The sequence below is a fragment of the Coenobita brevimanus genome, chromosome 1, assembly GCF_032717465.1.
Source record: "Coenobita brevimanus isolate Jiangsu-jjx chromosome 1, ASM3271746v2, whole genome shotgun sequence".
In the NCBI taxonomy this organism is placed as follows: Eukaryota; Metazoa; Arthropoda; class Malacostraca; order Decapoda; family Coenobitidae; genus Coenobita; species Coenobita brevimanus.
Genome location: NC_136954.1, coordinates 66275411 through 66295439, shown reverse-complemented (window position 1 = coordinate 66295439; position 20029 = coordinate 66275411).

Sequence of the window (20029 nt, the reverse complement as noted above, 5' to 3'; positions counted from 1 at the left end):
ACACACACACACACACACACACACACACACACACACACACACACATACACACACACACACACACACACACACACACACACACAAAAGCACACGAGCACGCGCGCGCGCGCTTTACCTTCACCCCTGACACCTGCCTCACCGTATAACAGCTCTCCAAAATTCCTATTTTATCCTCTGCCTGTACCCCGATCTCACATACCTGCCTAACCCCATACACCTTCCATACAGAATGCCTCATTTCATACGTGCCTCCTCACACTTACCTCACCCTCATACACCTTCTTCACCCTCACACCCCAGTCTCCATTACACACGTCCCTCACTCATCACATACCTACTGTCTCTCATTACTGTCACTATTGCTTACCTGTGTGATTCTTACCTACATGTTTGCCTCTCATACTTACTACTGTTACATACCTACCTCACCCCTCACATACCTGCCATCTCTCAATACGAGTTTCTACCTCACCCCATGCTACCTGCCTTACCCCTGCGTGCCTATCTTCTCAAATCCATGCACCTTTTCACCTACACACACCTGCCTGTCTCCCATACCCGACTCTTTTACACACCTGCCTCTCCCCACTGACCTACCTCACCTTACCTACCTGTCTGCCTCTCTTACCTGTCGCCATTAGACACCCTTCTCACTCCTACCTAACTGCTGCCTCTCATAGTCGTTGCCATTACACACATGCCTCACCTCTACCTATCTTCCTGCCTCCCCTACCTATCTGCCTCACCTCTATCTAGCTGCCTCGCCACTACCTACCTATTTGCCTGCTTTCCTACTTACAGTATATACTTGTATCACAACCACCGACTTACCTACCTCCCATACTTACCTACCTATTTTTACTTGACTAACCCTTACCTAATCACCTGCCTATCTACTTTCCTCACCCCTACATACCTACCTACATACATGTCTATCTACCTAACCACCCGCCTATCTAACTTCCTCACCCTTACCTACGTGCTACCGCTTACCTGTCTACCTACATACCATCCTTACCTACTTACCTGCCTGTATGCCTACCATAATTTTTGTTATTACATCTCTGCATCGCCCCTACCTACTTAATTGGCTGTTTCTCTTCTCACACCTGTTTGCCTACCTTACCTATTGTCCTACCTTCCTCATTCTTACCTACCTACCTACCTACCTGCCTCTTCCATACCAACCTACCTACCTCACCCTACCTACCTAAGTGCCTCACCTTACCTACCTGCCTACCTGGCCTACACCTACGTGGCTTCCCCCAGGTATGCCAAACGTCTCACTCGTCCCTCTACCGACACTGTCATTAATTTGCATAAACTGTTCCGCTCCTTCTTATCTGATCCCGACAAAGTAAAGGATGGGAGGCAGGCAGGCAGGCAGGGAGGGAGGGAGGGAGGGAGAGAGGAAGGGTAGGTAAGGAGGAGTGAGGGAGGAGGGTAGGTAAGGAGGAGTCAGGGAGGGTAGATAAGGAGGAGGGAGGTCAGAGGGTAGGTAAGGAAGAGAGAACAGGGAATGAGACTCAGAGGGTAAGAAAAAAGGGGAGGCTACGATGCAAAAAGGGGGAAGAGAGTGGTAGGTAAGAAGAGATGGAGGGAGGATGGAGAGAGACAGGAGAGTAGAGAGAAAGCAAAAAGAAAGTGAGGATAGCAGGTAGGTAGAGACAGAGGGAAAAAGGAGACAGATGAATGTGTAAGTAAAAACCAACGAGGGAGAGAAAAGAAGAGTTAAGAGGGGGAGGGGGGTCAGAGAACATGTGGGGAAGAGGAGGGGGTCAGATGGTAGTTAAGAAGGGGGATGGTGAGGAGGTAGATAGGGAGGGAGGGAGGGAGGTACTTCTGAGTGTGGGTGGTAGGTGGATGGAGGTAAAAAAATGGGGAAGAAATCATATATGTAAGTAGGGAGGAGAAACAAATTTATTAGTAAGACGTAGATGGAGAATAAGATAGGCAAATTAGCATACAGTACATACAGGTAAGTAAATATGCAGGTAAGTTGCTAGGTTGGTATATATATAGATAGGTACGTACGTAGGTACGTACACAGGAATGAAAGTAAGTTGGAGGTGATACAAAAAGGACTGGAAGTAAACAGAAACGGAGAAACAAATAATCATGTGCAAAAGTAAGTGGACAGGTAAGCAAGAAAATAGCAAACTACAGGTGGGGGGAGGAGGTATCAACGTTTCCATATATAGGTAAGAGGTAGGCAGGTATGTAGGTACTAAAACAATAAAAAGAGATAGCAGGGATGGCAAGTAGGTTTGGTAGGTAAGAAGCAGGTAGAAAAGAAAATAATGGAAGGAGGAGATGTGGGTAGGTAAGACAGAGAGGGAGAAGATGTCGATGAAGGAGAGTCCTGAGGCTGGAATGATGACTGACAGGGAGGGAAGGTGAAAGGTAAAATTACAGTTACACAGAAAATGAAGAAATTAAACAGATACGGGCAGAGCGCTGAGGACTCTACATGAAAAATACAAATGGAAACTAAAGGGAGACTATTTAAGGAATATAACTGAGAGGCAGACAGATACATAGGTAGAGGTTGGAAGAGATATAGAGGCTGTTATGAAGGAATGAAAGCATGTCAGGTAAGGGAATGATGTAGGAAGAAAACATGGAGGGAGAGAGGAGGACACTGGGAGGGAGGAAGTAATAGGAAAGGACGAGGAAAGTAGGAAAGAGGCTGAGGAAAGGTGAGAGGAGGAAAGAAGGTAGGAAAGAATAAGAGGGCTTGAGAAGGTGTAAAGAAAAAGGTAAGAGATAGAAGACAGACAAGCAGATGAAGTAAGAGGCTGAAGGAGAGGGGTGAGGGAAGAGGAAGGTAGAAAAGGTGTGGAGGAAAAGTGGTAGGAAGGAAGGAAAGTGGTGGAGTGGTAGGGAGGAGGAAGGTAGGGATGGAGGGTGTTGAGGTGTTTATGGAGGGAGGAAGGGATAAAGACAGGTAGGAAGGGGAGGGAAGGAAAGATGGTGATGAGAGAGAGAGAGAGAGAGAGAGAGAGAGAGAGAGAATACGAAAAAACAAAAAACTCAACGAAAAAACCCCGAGTCAAGCCATTCCGATGCAGCCTTCCGGTAGGTCTGTTTAAAGGCGCTGATAAGAACAGAGATAAGAGAGTGGGGGTCCGAGGATAACCCGATAAGGCCTCATCATTACTAGGAGAGTGAGCAGGTGACTAAATGAGATGGAGGTGGTGATAAGGGAAGGGGGGAGGGCGGGTAATGAGACAGGGGGAGCTGATAGATGGGTAAATGAGGGGGACAGGTTGGAGGTATACATGGAGATATACGTACACGCCATGCATACAGACTCCACACACACACACACACACACACACACACACACACACACACACACACACACACACACACGATGCACGAACAAACACAGAGGTTAAACATGCACATACACACCATGCATACAAACACATACATACCATGCATACATACACAAAAGCACATACGCACTAAACAAACATGTACCCAATACACATGAACACATAAACACACTTGGTAAACATGCACACATACACATAAACATGCACAGAAACACATAAAGTGGTTGAACACATTCATCACACACGTATTCAATAATTACACACACACATAAAAACATACAGATACACATGCACATAAACGCATTAAGTGGCTACATACACACACACACACACACACACACACACACACACACACACACACACACAGAAATCCACCGACATTCTCAGCTGAACAAAATCGCCTGGCACTAGAGGAAACAGAAATTTACAGTTGTCCCGACCATAAAAAGGTATCATTTACTATTCTGTCGGTATCCCATGACGTAACTCACAACCATATCGCCACTTCATTCCTAGATCAACTGGGACACTCACACACATATCTCCATTTTAAAACTCTCATTAAACATTATCTCTGATTTGCTGGAGAGACAACTAGACAGACAATGGTGGAAACATCACCTGTGTCCACTAAGCTGCAGAGGTAAATACAAGGTACTTAGGGCGCCTTGGATACAATGACGTCTTTTCTTAGTATAGTAATGCTACCTCCAGACGATTCTTTTCAGCTCAGTGGAGACTTTTGGACTGATGTGGTTAGATATACTTCAGTGATTAGCTTAAACAAAGTCTTTAAATATAATAGTCCGTTGGTAATGATAAAAAAGAAAGATACTAACACAATCAAGGAGTTAAATGGACAACATGAATGGAAAGGAAAATACAGGAAAGGTTAGGTTCTTCAGCCAGCCAGAGGACGTCTATTTCAGTTTGTTCTACATGACTCCAAATTACATCCTTCGTGGTTGATGAAGACTATATTTAATCCTTGAAACTCTAAAAGTCTCCCAATGCTAAACATAATCGTCTGAAGTAGCATGAATAAGGATATCTTTGTACTGAAAGGTTATATTTTTTTCTGTAACATTTCGCACTAAACTGAGATAATCTTGAGGCAAACCATATAGAGATAAAGGAATATACAGTATATCTACACGAGTATAAGACAGACGGACTTTGCCTTTCACAAACACGCAATTCAAACAAAGCTACAGACCACAACAAAGTAACATCCAACCCTACCCACATCATCAAGGTCCCATGCCGTCACACTTTAACTTTGTATTCAGCACACACCCAGCATACGAGTGCCTGTGTGTGTGTGTGTGTGTGTGTGTGTGTGTGTGTGTGTGTGTGTGTGTGTGTGTGTGTGTGTGTGTGTGTGTGTGTGTGTGTGTGTGTGTGTGTGTGTGTGTGTGTGTGTGTGTGTACTTGACCCTCCACCGTACACCCAAAGGGTACCTCTGTGTGTGCAAGTTGTTTTACACGTATGGTAGCAGGGGCACCCGGCGTTGCCCGGATAAAACCCTGCGACTGTGCATACTGGCATTGCCTTGGACTCTGGATGGCCACTTCTGTGAGGGAAAACCCCCCAGGGTCCCATTTTACCCAATGAATCTATGTTCTTCCTTGGTTCCATTTCTCGAGGGGTATATTCCCCAAGGACTTATTCCCACCATAGGCCTATTTTCCCACTACCCATTCACCCTGCCCTCCAACCCATCTACCCTACTCATCCATTCATCCACCTTCCTACCCATCTTGCCCATCCACTTACCCACTCACGCTGTCCCACCACGCTCATTCAACCCTGACCATCCTCCCCACCCACGCTGCCCCACCACTCCCACCCATTCACTCCTCCACACAATCCATCCACCTTTCCACTCCTCACCCATCCACTCAACCCTGCCCACCTCCCCCAGTCACCCTGCCCACCCCATCAATTCGTCCATCCATCCGACCCGTTGTAGTTAATAATGATATGGTTGCAAAAAACGAAAAAAAGAAAGGAAAAAGAAAACAACGGAAATTGGCTGCCATGTTTCCACCACACTGACTTGATTATTTCTAACTGGTTCTAATCTTAGCCATCACGGGAGCCATTTAAGCAACTGTAATGTGTACACCTCTAAATTCCCACCGTCACTAACTCAAGAGTTGCCGCTGATCGCAAGCTAGGTCAATAAGGAAGTCGGGCTATTCATGCAGAAACCACAGAAGTCGCATATCTTTAAAAATCTCTCCCGTGATAGTTATTGATATACCGTACGTAAGCTCTTCATGATAGTATTCTTTAGTAGTTATACTAATTTCCTAGATATGCTTTGGTGCGATAAATACAGCAAAACGTTACTACAGAAGCCGTGAAAGCACACTGGGAGAGCATTCATCACATATTTACAAGTCTCTAGCTGCACCTTTGGCTTGAAAATCATATAATTCAGTTTTCTAAAAGAACAATGCTTCATCTCCAAAATGCTGAAGAATATCTGCAAAGTTTTTCATATGAAAACTGTACAATGTTTAAAGATGAAATCGTGCAGAGACGAGACTGCTGGCCGAAATCCGACGACGCCGAGGGCTCCAAAATACCGTACAAGAAGTCTAACCAACTGGGGTTTTGTGTACTCTGAACAGGGCACTGTCCATTTTTCTATGCAACGGTTTTCCATGATCTTTTATACAGCAGGTCCAGCGGGGCAGTGGACACACGAGAGTTTGTTATTGTTTATGATCGTAACGTACGATCTTCAGCCGTGTCGTGCTACTATTTCTTAACGAAGAGTCGTTACATGTTTCTCGTAACACTATTTATTTTTGTTTTAATCAAATGGGTGTAAAATACTAGTAAAACTTATCGACAGTTATGGAAGGAAAGAATAGTAACCGTCCCAATAAAGAGATGGTAGACTCAGCCCACCAATTTTGTGTTCTACTTGACTATATTACAGCCTCTCTTCCTTGTAGCACTGAGTAAAATAATGTTGTTATAAGTTCTTCCTTTCTTTTAGCGACAAAGAGGGCACATAAAATGAACGGGGTTTAGTTGACCGACTTTGATGTTGAAAATTAAATAATCTGGTGAAGAGTGGCAGTTTTTCCTGGTTAGTCTATCTCTATCTATCTATCTATTGCCAGACGCCATAATCCCGTATGGACTGGCCACTTGACTTTGAGTTATTTGTTTTACGGGGAGGATCCTCCACCAACCCACTTGCTGACACGTAGGGAGCACGTATGGTCTGGTTATATGGTTACCACCCAGCGTCGTAAATGGTTTCTTGGCTTACAGGAAACCATTTGGCTTGTCACTCAATGTAAAGCCACCTGTAAAGGAAAGAAAAGCAATAAGAAGTGACAGGAAAGATGAAAAAAATAGGAAGAGAGGAGGGCAGGCAAAGAAAAAGAATGATAAAGGCTAAGGAAGAAGTAGGCAGCACTACATCAAGTGAGTGGATGATGGTCGCCACCACCTACCACTACCTTGGTTAGTGACATCGGGAATTCGCCGTAAAAACTTACCCCTGTTCGAGAGACAGGCCGAGAGACATACATTCTCTTTTATACATAAACGGATGCCATATGTAGTCTCAATAGGTATATAACCATTACCAGTAATTATGGTTATGTAACAGAACTATTTTTTTTTTTATATAAATAACAGAACGGAGGAAGGAAAAACAAATGGGTAAAAAAAAATAATCCATACACCAGATTACTGGTGTCCTCTGTTCATAAAATATCTGTAACAGTTAGACTTGAACAGTTGTGGGTTGAAATTTGGAGGAAAACAACTCTTGGGAAGCGAGTTCCAGAGAGATGCAGTTCGGGGAATGAAAGAATTCTGATAGGCAGAAGTTCTGCAATATGGTTGAGTGACATTCCAGTCATGAGCGCTACCAGATGCCCGTGTAGCACGAGGGAAGGCATGGAGAGGTGGCACCATGGACGCAACTTTGTCTGAGCATTTGCCAAAAAAATATCTGTAAAATAATGCAGTATATATAACACAAACACGAGTACAGTACGTAATACAGTGTAGGTACAACACTTGCCTACGTAATTACTTTGTATGGCTTATTACACTTTAAACTTTGTGGGTCCGATTGGTACTTAAACTGTTTTGGGTGTGCACTGATATCGCCTTGATTCTTTGGAGCTATTTTTTTTTTTTTTTTAACTGACTGGTTCTCCCCTTCTCCCTCCCTCCCCTCCCCCCTCCCTCTTTCTCAGTGCGTACTTCAGCGTCCGCCGCACGTCTGGGCAAGCACACACGGGCGCGGCATGCAAATCAGCCCCATGCCGGCTAAATCACTGGTTAAACGCATTCCCCAAACCCCACCAATGCGTCGCTTGTAATGAAGGCGGGTCTTGGATTCCCCTGAGTGGTGGAGACAGGGGGAAGGTGGATACTTCGTTATAAATTGCCTGTGAAACTGTACCCTGTAGTGGTATACATTGTTAACCTTCACTACGATGACGTATTGCGTAGTATTATTCTTTCTATCTACAGGCGCCTATATTCACCGTCGAAGAGAGTTATCGTGAATCATTTGTCAATTACTGGATGTGAAAATCGTACTCTATGTAACGCCTTTAACATTATACCCCTCCCTAAACCGTGCCAGTTCAGTTGATGGCCAAGTGTAGTCAGACTGGAGAGTGACTAGCAACCAAGGTCGCCCATTCCTACCGCAATTAAGGATCATCTAATTTCATGCCACCACGACTTAGTATTTACCGGTATATTTTGAGAGACGCAGTACCATCGGGTGAAAACCAACTGACAATAGCAAAATATCTGAACAGTCTATTTCTTCAATGCGATGATGTATTTAGACTTTTTCATTCTATATCCACAGTTTAATTTAGCTTAGGCGAAACTTTTCAGACTACGCGGTTAGGTGAATTTCACTGATCTCTTCGCTATAAAAGGTCGCCCCTAAGATTGCAAAAAGCATCTGACGGTAGCATAAAAAAAAAATAAATAAATAAATAAAGTTACCGATCTCAAAGGGTTAAGTCTGTCCACAATTCTTTACTCCGAAAACTATCACTATCAGTTATTAGGGTGTAGTGTGACTTATAGCGGGGACTCGTCTGTTGGCTGCATGCATTTTATACGTATGGAAGTACTTGCCTTTAACAACGATAAATCAACTCAGGTTCCAATCTTCATATGAAAAGTGCAACATTGTTAATAATCCCGCTTACTGATTTGCAAGAAGTTTTTGTTTATTTACATATTTTCTGTTAGCAGTGGGGAATAGGATGGTGATGATGATACTGATTATGGTAAGGAGGAGGAGGTGGAGAATGAGGAGAAAGAAGATTTTTAATACCAAGATGAAAAGGAAGAATGTACATACAGCAGAACATACACACAATCAGAAGGGTGAAGGTGAAGGCCAGTGTCGAGAAAGGCGAGTTCCCACGCCCACAGCACCTCAAGGACTGGTACTGGAAGCTAAACCCTGCATTACGTCACCCCTGCCCTACCTGCCCACAAACACACTATTAACCTACACACCGGGCCGGGAATACACTACCTTCCACGCCACCTGATTACACGTTTAGCTTACCTACTCTTTTACTGACACCTGCCTGACTATATACGAAATAAACTTTGCTTGACTATATACAAAATAAACTTTACATTAATCTGACTAGTAAATCAGAACTGCGAATTGTACTAAGTGTTTTTGGTAAGCATATTCAGTACACAAAAGGAAAGACCCGAGTTCATTTCTCGGCTCTGTCAGACTGATGGACAAAATCTCTTTCTCGCTTGTCCCTGTTTACCTAGCAATTCAATTGCAGTGCTAAATACAATTCCATAATGCGAGTTAACTTCCAGGGGGGCGACTAAAACAATGAAAAAACTGGCCTATGCATACACTCGATAGGCATTAATGTATCACTTCTTGGTCTTCTTCTTTCTTCAGTTTCTTTTTCTTTTTCTTCTTACTTTTCCTCTTTTTCTTCAATTTCTTTTTCTTTCTCTTTTCTTTTCCACTTTTTCCCTCAAATTCTTTTTCTTTTCTTATTCTTTGCTTCTTCTTACTTTTCTTTTTTCTTCACCGATTTCTTTTTCGTTTAATTTTCTTTCTCTTCGTCTTCTTTCAGGACTAATCAGTGGTTCTTCTTTCAGTGATTCCACTTCTATCAGCATTGAATAGGATAAGAGAAAAGCACTTACATATTCCCTCTCTTGATCCATTCAGTAACAGGAACCGAAAAAGTGAAAGAACAGGAAGATGGTGGGACGGTGGGGAAAAGGAGTAATGAAAAAAGGAACTAAAAATAAGAGGAGAAATGATAGAGGAAGAACAGATAAGGAAGAGGAATACAAACAGGAAGAGACGGAGATACAAGAGAGAGAGAGAGAGAGAGAGAGAGAGAGAGAGAGAGAGAGAGAGAGAGAGAGAGAGAGAGAGAGAGAGAGAGAATCAGAAATTCATGAGTGACTTCGGTAGACATATAGACGGTAAAAAAATAGAACAGCAAGAGGTAAAAATATCCCGGAGCAACAGGAGAAGAAAGAGAGAGAAAAAAAAAAGTAGGAAAAGTAAAACTAGGAGAAAGAGAAACGAAAAACAGGCAATTGGGAGATATAAGGAGAAATTTAAATGGGGAAAAGAAGAAAAATACGTGAGAGGAATACACGTGAAAGGAGGAGATGGAGGAGGAGGAAGAGACGAAGGGCGAGAGAGACAGGGAAGGGGTGGTGGGCGGTTTCTCTCAGCCTAGGAGGAAACCTGGCGAGAAATTGTGACGACTTGGTGGGTCCCGCCCCCTCCCTCGGGTCTGGGGAGGGGGAGAAGGGGAGAAAAAGGGCAGTGGGAGGGGTAGGAGGAGGAGTGGAGAAGGTGCGGAGGGAAAGGTTAGGGAAGAGGTAAGGGTGTGAGGAATGGGCGGGGAGGGCGGGGAGGCAGATGCTAAGGGGAGAGGTTTACAGGAATGGAGAAGGTAGGATGAAGGGACAGGAGGGGGAGGGGGAGAAAAAGGTCGGAGGAGTGGCAGGAGGAATGGGAGAGGTGGGAAGGGAGAGGTAAAGGAAAGGGATTTACAGAGAGGACAAGGTAACAGGAAGGGGAACTGAGGGGGAGAGGGAAGGACAAAAAAAAAAAAAAATGAAAAGAGGAATGACAAGTATGAAAGGTCAAGAGAGAGAGGTAAAAAAAAAAGAGGTAAAAGTGTGAGGACGGCGTGGAGCGAGAGGTAAAGTGGTAGACTCGTAGGGATGAGAGTAGGAAGAAGAGGAAGGGGGGCGAAGAAGTGAAAAAGGCAGAGGAAAAACTAGGAGTGGCATAGGTGGGAAAGGAGAAGTAAGGGAAAGGAGAAGGTACAGGTAGGGAAGGAGAAGTAAGGGAATGGGAAGGGGAGAAGGAAGGGGAGGGTAAGCAAGGGAACATAAGATTCGAGGATAAGTCATGTAGATCGCTTGCACCGTACTCAGCAGCTCAGCTAGAATAATCTAACACGAATGGGTTAAGAGGAAGCAGCTACCCATCCGTCCACTGATCTATTCACCTACGCCCTCTCAACCTTCCGTCCACCTAGCCATCCGCATATTAGTCCTCCACTACTCATTTCTATCCATCACGTATCCTATAATTTCCTGGCTCCCATGGGCGTAGAGCTAAGTAGGGTGGGAAGGATATCAAGCGCAATTATTAAATATACAGTTAATCCATCTATTAATTATCTTATCCGTCCATCCATCATCCTTTTCAAACTCGGTCTTCCTGTCTATCTAACTATTCATCCATCAGTCCTCTATTCCATCTCCCTATACACCCATCCATCCATCCGTCCACCCATCCATTACTTTTATCCATCTCTACACCCATTTATCCATCCACCCACTCATTCATCATCCCTATCCCCCCATCTCTCCCCCCATCACTCTTTGGCTCCCCCGGGTGTTGAGGAAGGTGGGGTGGGAGGGACGTGAAGCGCATTTGCTAAAGACACAATTAAACGGACATTAGAGGCGACAGGGCAGGTGTGTGTGTGTGTGTGTGTGTGTGTGTGTGTGTGTGTGTGTGTGTGTGTGTGTGTGTGTGTGTGTGTGTGTGTGTGTGTGTGTGTGAGAGAGAGAGAGCGGGGGGGGGGAACAACAGGGAGTGAGAGGTGGAGGAAAGAGTGAAAATGGTGTAGGAGAGGAAGAGGTAAGAAATAGGAGCAGACGAAAAAGGGAGAGGAAGAGAAGCAAGGAGATGAGAGGGTGAACTGGAGAAGAGAGTGAAGAGAAAGAACACAGGTGGAGGGTGGAATGTGTGTGGGAAGGAGGAATGTGATGTGAAAGGGGAAGAGGGAGAAGCAGGAAGAAGGGACAGAAGAGGGAGGAGGAGGGAGAGAAGATGTGAGGAAGAGGGAGGGTGAAGGTGAGGGTGGAGTTCGGGTGTGGGTGATTTCATTCTTCATAAATGCAACTAGTCAGTTCTGGACAGGGCTTCCTCAATGTGTATTTTTCCACTGCCAATGATGTGTAATCTGAAACCCCTGGAGTTCAAGTGACTTCCTTTTTAGCTTACTCTTGCTGCTCCCAGACGATTTTATTTAACTCATTCTACTGAAGGGGTTTATTCAAGGCTTCTAACCCCTACGATTCCAAAATTCTATCATATGCTAAATGGTATCCCGGCTCAAAGGGTTAAAAGAAAATAAAAAGCAAAGTGTCTGGGCATCTCGAAACGAACGGATCTTGGTTGTCTCTCTTTCCGTTTACCTTTCCTCGGGAAGAACAAGTTCAGTAGCCTCTCAGTCTTGGGTTTTTTGCTTTTCTCTTTTGTCTGTTTTTGTTCTTTAGTGTTGCATAAAAAAAATGAAGCAGGTAAGTGAGGCAGAACAGGAACGCAGGAGAGGGAGGAAGAACATTAAAAAATGACATGGAGGCAGGTGCGGAAGGGTAAGGTGACAGTAAAAATGAAGGCAAAGGAAGAATGACGTAGAGACAAGACAAGAAGGCAGGGCAGCGAGAGGGGTAAGGGACGCAGAACAGGGACGCAGGGTAGCTCAATGAGGGAAGGGGCAGGACATGTTTACCATCACCTGTTACAACCTCCAGATCAGAAACCCATTATTCTCCCATCCAGTGCTCAGAAGGGAAGGGGTGTGGCGGCTGGAAAGGTGAGGAGAGAATGGTATGTGGGATGGCAAGGGAAGAACAGGGAAAAGGGGTTAGAAATGAGGGACGGCAAGGAAGAGAAGACAACAGCAGGAAGGAGGGTAAGAGCAAGAATAGAGAGAAATGGCATGAAAGGAAGGAAAGCAGGGATGGAGAGGATAGAAAGGCAGAAAGGAAGGTAGGAAAAAAGAGAAAGAAATGAGAAAAATAGGATGGGAAGGAGGGAAGGCAAATATTCAAATATACTGAAATGTGTAAACTATGATAGAATGTCATTTCATGTTTTGTTTACAAGAGAGGCCCGTGCTCGTTGAAAAGGCATATATTCGTGGATATCGCAAAGCAACATGGAAAACAAGTCATATTTTTGGTTCAGGGAGACATAGGCCTTTTCATCTGAGCAAGTAAGGGATTTTCCATCTCTGTGGCATTGCAGATGCCCATTACAAGAGTCATTAGCAGGCTTACGTCCATTGTTATTGATAAACGCGTTGTGCACTCGGTCTCCTCTGTACAGTTGGCTTTACCCTGGTTGTGACAGTCTGGAGTGCGTCGTCTGCTAGGGAGTCCGGACAAGTGACCTTGGCTGTGGCCAGTTCAGCAGGATGATATCGACAAAGAAGGTGGTTTCGGCGAAGCGCAGCGTATGACAGGTAACTCTAGTTCTGGAGGTCCATACTGTTCTGCCACTGGTGCTTGGTCTGCTTAAGTCCACGTGTAATAGCGGCTTAAAAGGACGAAAACCTGCAGCAGCTTGTCTCTCCCTACAGACCGTGAGGCTCAGGTGTGTAGGCAATCAGCAGCCAGGTGATGGGCGCTCATTAATCATCTTTTGGGGGTACCGCTCGCACGCACCGACATACACACGCACGCACCAACACACATACACACACACACACACACACACACACACACACACACACACACACACACACACACACACACACACACATGGGAATAAATCATCCGAAATCGAACACACGTACACACCCTTACACACCCGCACTTTAACATATACCATATGTTAAGTCCACATGCAGGCTCTCTCTCTCTCTCTCTCTCTCACACACACACACACACACACACACGGCCAAGGAGGGGTGTTTGGACAATTTTAATCCCCCAGTGTCAAAACTCCCAATAACGACCCGGGAGCCAATAAAGACGACCCCTGAGCACATTCTCCCTCCGTCCGTGGGAAGACCTTACCCTCTCTCTGCCACGGACGATTTTTTTTATATTCTGTTCACCACTAAAACCAGATTTGTCGCAATGGATCATCTACATAAAAACCAGAGTCTTTCGTTCAGCTGAGAGGAATATTAGCTTTCACTGACACTCCACCCCGATGACTACTTTGCATCCTATTATTGCTGTCACCAGACGATTTTATTCAGCTTTGGAGTGACTTAAATGGACTGGAGGAGTTAGATAAAGCCTTCAATAACCCCTTCATTGCTAGACGTCTGTCCTGCGTTAAAGAAGCTTGTCTGACGGTAGCATGAATAACACACGAAAATAAGAAATCGAGCTAAAGGCGTCAAAAGGCATCTTGGCTGACTTTGCCACGGACGATGTAGGAGATTTTCATACTTTACTCACGCTTTTACCAGACGTTTTTCTTCACTTATGGTAAATCCTATGCCTCAGTGGGTTCAAATTTACCTCGGTTAATTAGGGACACTCGTTACGTAACAGATAATAAAACCGGGCGATTTTTTTTTTTTCAGCTGAGAACAATGTTAACAATCAGTGAGTAAAAAAGCCTCTTCAATATCACTCCTGTATGATATGGCAAATACCAGATGATTTCACTCGTCTGAAGGAAATCCTAAGTCAGTTGTGTAACAGGCACGATAAACAATTTCGCTGACATGGATGGACCTGGGTATTTCAATCACTCTATAAATGAACAATTTTGCTAAGAAAAGGAAAAGTCTAGCAGTCACTGAATTAAAACGTCTCTAGGTTTTATCTATATATATATTTTGCTTATATGGGCTTCCTTTGTATATCGTGTGTAATACCAGACGATTTCGTTCAAATGAGAAAAATCTTAGACTCCCGTGTGTAAAAAATATCTCGCCTAATTCTTCCGGTGCTATACACCTACAAAGGTATTTTATCAGCAAGGGTGGTAGCACTAACTATGTGGCCCAGGTTCAAGTGATGTCACGTACACATACGTTTTGGGGCCTGAGCCGAGCCTGAGCACAAAAACCCTGCCGATGCCCAGTTTTATGCACTGGGGTTAACAGATCTTCTTTACTTAAGTGCAAAACTACTAGGACAGCCTCGCTAACCTCCGTAGGAGTTACGAAATTGGGTCACAAAAATATCAATATTGTTTTTTCTTTCTCTTCCTTTCTTCATCAGTTATAAATCCAAGACGGGAAGTCGTACGTAAGTGATGTGAACCAAAACGCTTCGTTACTACCGAGGATGTTTCTTACATATTTAGAACAGCATTCCAGCTACAGTATGCAAGTTACAACCTAAAACCTTTCATTAGCATTCACACATCTCCTCACATATGTAGAACTTCACAGAATCGTGTTGCCACATTCCACATAAATATTTTATGTATAATATTCCCGTAACAGTTAAAAGTCGCTTCACAGTTAGCTAATGTGTTTTCCGTAAAGAGATAATAAACTTCAAAACACTTTTATTCTAATATAATTGTTAAGAAGTGTGGGAAGGAGAAAGTGCAGAAACAAGATACTCAAAAGAGAGAGAGAGAGAGAGAGAGAGAGAGAGAGAGAGAGAGAGAGAGAGAGCATTTGGGTGGGAGGAGATTCAAAGTTCTATAGCCATTACTACATCCATCAGCTGGAAATGTTTTGTGAGTACTGTGACTGCGGACTGTGGTAATGGGTACAGAACTCTTAAGTCCTCCCTCCTGATGCTCTCTTATTCTTGTATTTTTTTTTTTATCTCGTTTCTGCACTTTTGCCAAGTCTACATCTTTACGATCATATTATCATATATTTCTTTCCTATTTTCACTAAAACCAGACGATTCTTAATCCTGTTATCATCATCGTTACCTTTCGTAGTAGTATATTTTCGAACCCTACCTGCAGTATGAAAACAGTTCTTCAAATATTTAGTTCTTATTTCTTACTGACACTCTAATTAAACTATGCGTCATCGAGTAATATATATACAAAATTTAATAAAACTACACTTCCTTGCCAAATTCTCAAGGGTAAAACCTTCCAAAATCCCAAGTTGCGAAGCTAGGGAGGGAAGGGGGAAGTAGGGAGGGATGGAGAGTAATGAGCTGGGAGGGGAGGGAAAGAAGTTGGGGAGAGGAGAGCTGTCCCGTGCAGGAGATGGATGGAGAGAAATTTGTAATGGGGATTTTATAGCTTTTACTAAATGATGGGCGGAGAGGGTGGCCCAGTTTGGTGTGTGTGTGTGTGTGTGTGTGTGTGTGTGTGTGTGTGTGTGTGTGTGTGTGTGTGTGTGTGTGTGTGTGTGTGTGTGTGTGTGTGTGTGTGTGTGTGTGTGTGTGTGTGTGTGTGTGTGTGTGTGTGTGTGTGTGTGTGTGTGTGTGTGTGTGTGTGTGTGTGTGTGTGTGTGTGTGAGAGAGAGAGAGAGAGAGAGAGAGAGAGAGAGAGAGAGAGAGTCACACAAATCTAGTAAGTCCCTTCGATGTTTGCTAGCCTAATAATTCTAACAGAAACTTAAACACCAATATCTTCCATCCATATTCTGACCTTTCTTATTACCTACCCTAACACCTCTTCTTAACATGACCTTTTTCTCTTTTCATTGCTTCTCGCTTTTTCTCGCTCAGTCTTTCCTTCCTCTCTCCCTTTGCACTTCCTCTTCCTCCTCGCTCATCCCTTATATTCTACATCTCTTCCACTTCCTTTCTCTCTTCTCACCATCTTCACGCCTCCCCCTCCCTGTCTTCCTTCTGTTCCTCTTCCTTTCACACCTCTCCTCCCTTATTCTGTCTCTCCTCCATATTTCTTCCTCCCACACTCCTACTTTCTACCTCTTTGGTACTCTGACACCCGTACTATTATTTCCCTTTCTCTTCCACTTCTTCCTCTCCCTCCCTCTTCTTTCACACCTCTCCTCTTTACCATAACTCCTTTCTCCCCGCTCTTGTTTCTCTTATCCCTTCTTCTTCCCTCCGTCCCTCCCTTCCTCCTTTACTTTCTTCTCTCTCTGCATTTTCTGTCTTACTTCTCTCTCCTTCCTTCCCTCCTCCCTCTTCACAATTCTCCTTCCCTCCCCTTCCTGCCTCTCTCTTCACACCTCCCTACTTTCTCTAACACTTCTCCTTGCCTCATTTTCTCTGCTCTCCCTCCACACCTCTACTCCTTTTTCACACACCTCTTCTTCCTTCCTGTCCCTCTCGTTCTTCCTTTCTTTCCCTTTCTTTCTCCATTTCCCTCTCTCTTCTTACCTTTCCACTTGCTCTCAACGTCTTCCTTTTATTTCCGCCATTCTTTTCCTTTCCCTACCTTCCTCTTCCTTCACCTATCTCCCCTCTCTCACCCCCTTCTATCCCTTTTCCTCATTTTGTTCCCCCCCCTTTCTTCTACTCTCCTCTCCTTTCACACTTCTCTTCCCTCATACATTTTCTCTCTCCTTCCTGCCTTTCCTTTCCACCTTTTCTCTCCGACTTCCTCTCCTTTCACCCCTCTCCTCTTTCATTCATACCTTTTCTCCCTTTCCCTCCCTCCCTCCCTTGCAGCATGGCATGGAGGGGAGCGTGGGAAGCTTGGGCCGGTGATTATATTTTGATAATTGTCCAAGTCAACACGTCGCCCCTGACAGCTGACTGAATTGCTGAGTGTGTGAGTGAGGCTGCGGGGCTCACTGACTGACTGCCTGAGTGATTGAGGGCTTGACTGACTGACTGACTCCTAACCTGGGTGTAGTAGGAAATCCTTACTTGCATTTCCTCATGTTCATACCCTGTCTTCCCTCGACGACCCACACTGCATAGTACACCCACACACAAATCAAGGCACTCCAACTCATCTACATACACCTCTCACACGACACTCACAGCATACACACATATACTCGTGCGTGTAATGTTGGTGTGGACAGATTACTTCCCCAGTGAGAGAAAGTAGCCTTGGCTCCTTATATCAGCCCTTCAGAGTAACAAAACACGGTATGAATGTATGCAGTAGAGATGCTTGTCCATGTTAGGCGTCTGCATGCTGAGTGCTACAACACATGCATTCTGACTAATTGTTCGAGTCACCTAGTTAATCAGATGACCGATACTGACCGACTGACTAGCTGAGAAGAAAGCCAAATAGACAGACAGACAAACAAACAGATATATATATATATATATATATATATATATATATATATACAGAGAGAGAGAGAGAAAGAGAGAGAGAGAGAGAGAGAGGTAACCATCAGTAGAACCAAGCAAAACAATCGATAAACAAGAAGCAAGAAAGGCAGAAGAAATTAACGAGAAACGCAAGATACATAAAAAAAAAAGCAATAAGCAATCAGAAACAAAAAAATAAAACAAAATGAAGCATGAGGAATAGACAGGTGAGGGAAAGGTAAAGGTGCAACTTGAGACTGATTATGGAGGTATGCAAGGTAAAATAGAGCAATAATAAGACTGAAGATGAAGGAAACGAAGGGAAAGAAAGGGTTGAGCAATAGGCAAGGAAGGGGGAGAGAGATAAAAGAGAGAGAGATATGTAAGGGGTTAAAGACACAGTAAAGAAAAAAGAGAGATATTGAAGAGAGGCAAGGGAGAGAGAAGGGAGGAAAGACAGATGGATGGAAAAGATAGAAAAGAAAAAAGGGACGAAATGCAGATACATGGAAGACGTAAAGAAAATTAGGGAGGTGAGAAAGGAGAGAGAAAAGCAAGGGAGAGACTGAAGAGAGGCAGCAGAGGAAGAAGCACAGGAGAGGTAAGTATGGAGTAGGGTAAGACTGAGAGGTAAGGAAGAACAGAGAGAAGAAACAGGGGAGACAGAAGAGGAAAGAGTGAGAGAAGCAAGGAAGAGGTAAGAGAAAGGCAGGAAAGAGAAAGGTATGTCAGAAGCAACGGAAGGAAAATGGGATATAAAGAGAAACAGGAGAAAAGGTAAAGAAATGGTAAATGAGGAAAGGATATAAACAAAGAGAGGAAATATAGAGGTAAGGGAGAGGCAAGGGAAACAAAGAGGAAGGTAAGGAGAAGAAAAGTTGAAGGAAAATGAGAAAAGGGAGAGAAGAATGGGAGGAAACAGAGAGGTTGGACAGACAGGCGAGAGAAGCGAAGTGGAAGATAAGAGAGGTAGGTAAAAAGTAGAGGAGAGGTAAAGGAGGAAAGAAGGAGAGGAAAGAGAGAAAGGTTAAGAAGAAAGAGAGGAAAGAAAGAGAGGTTGAGAGGAAAAAGAAAGAGGTTGAAAAGAACGAGAGGAAAGAGAGCCAGGTAAAAGATAGGCAGGGGAGGCAAAGAAGGTGCGAACAACACAAAGCACTTTTGTTACTCTTTGATTGGGCCATTGGTGGTCAGTCCCTCGTAGACTCAGGTGTTGCGGGAGGGACGGAGGAAAGACCAGGGAGGAAAGGAGGGAAAAGGAAGGAAGAAGAAGAAAAGAAGGATGAAAGAAGAAAAGGGCTAATATGGAAACTAAAGAAAAAGAACATGAAAGGGTAAGAATATGAGAGGAAGAGGCAATATCAATGAAAATAAAAAATGTAAAATATACAGGGAAAAGGGGAGAGAGAGAGAGAGAGAGAGAGAGAGAGAATCACTATATATTTACTTGTATATAATTTTAATATTAAGGCAGCACCACTTCATTATAATCCTAAAACGTGTGAACCTCCCTCTCTCCCTCTCTCTCTCTCACCTTTTCATCGCCCAACATTCCTCCCCCCTCCTCGCCACCACTTCCCTCTGTCAGCCAGGTATCGCCAGCGTAACTCTACACCCTTCAGAAAAACATCAAACATTCCCTCCACTTTTTCTTAACAATGCATGATGGACAACCCAGTTTTTACTGTTAACGATGACGAAAGAATAATAATTAAAAAAAAAATGCTGAGGAGGTACAATTCAGGTTTTTATGGATTATTGTCCTGTTCCATTTTTTTTTTTATTCAATGCGCTATTTCGGGAAGGATATCAGTTGTGCAGGTGATATATCATGAAAAAGGTGAGTGAAAAAAGGTTAAACGAGTTCATTGTGAAAAAAGGTGAATGAATGTGATCAATAACCGCTTCTTGCTGAATACCCTCAGGTGACTTTTGTGCAGATGCAAACTCTCGACAGATTTTTTTACGTGCATTTTAACGCTTGATATATGACCGGATGGACGATGAATGAGTGAGTAAAGGAGAGAGTTTAGTGAAAGAAGAGACAGACCGGGAGTGAGGCGACGCGATGGAGTGAGGGAGTGTGGCATGTCGAGGTGGGTCGGGATGTCTTCGCTGAGTTGTGGGATGAACAGATTTTATTTTTTTACGTGCACACTGAATCTTGATATATGAGCAAATGAAGAGTGAAACAGTGACTTAAAGAGCGGGGGTGACCGAACGAGATGGAGACCAG